Source organism: Tupaia chinensis, unplaced genomic scaffold, assembly GCF_000334495.1.
Source record: "Tupaia chinensis unplaced genomic scaffold, TupChi_1.0 Scaffold000258_1, whole genome shotgun sequence".
In the NCBI taxonomy this organism is placed as follows: Eukaryota; Metazoa; Chordata; class Mammalia; order Scandentia; family Tupaiidae; genus Tupaia; species Tupaia belangeri.
This window is the reverse complement of record NW_006159738.1, coordinates 2,472,435-2,473,190: the sequence shown is the minus strand read 5'-3', so window position 1 is coordinate 2,473,190 and position 756 is coordinate 2,472,435.

Below are 756 nucleotides of genomic sequence, written 5' to 3'. Positions count from 1 at the left end.
TCAGCAGGAGGTGAGCCCCCGGGAAGCAGGTGTAAGCCAGGCCTGGGCTCCTGCCTTTCTAACCGGCTTCCAGATGATGCTGACAGCACTGTCCGGGGACCCGCACGCTCAGCGAGCTGCTAGGACACACTCTAACTCAGGCATCTGCTGGACATACTGGCCTTAAGCACCTGACTGTCAGCCTAAGGAAAAACACACATAAGGACAGACAACCTAAATAACAACCGGCCAAAAAAATCAAAGCCCAAAGAGGCTCAGGCTTTTGCACCATTTTGCTGTCTGTTTATTTCAAGTTTACAGAGAAGCTTAAACATCTGTGGAAAAACACCGAAGGCTTATTTTTTTCTTGTTAGTTCATGTACTTTTAGTGATAAATACACAGTATTTAAACTTCGAACACCTGATAAAAGGAAAATGCATAGTAGAAAGAATCAGGAATGAAACAGGAGCATCGGGCATTAAATAAACCGCAGAATAGAAGAGCCAGCAGTCCCATAAAACCTGACCCGTCAAGCCAACCCCTGGAACCTTCCCTAGCACCTTGTGAGCAGGGTGGAGGTCCTGGGTCTTCCCCTCAGCCACATGGAAGGTGGGGGAGAGGGCCAGGCCAAGCCTGCATGTCGAATTGCATGGAATTCTCCTCCATGTTCTAGAAGGGCTTTGGGGTGGGAGCCCTGCCTCGCAGGAGGGTCCGGCCAAGCAGGAAGACAGCCTCTGAAGCCCCAAGTGCCAACAAGGGGCTCCGGCAGCCTTCTT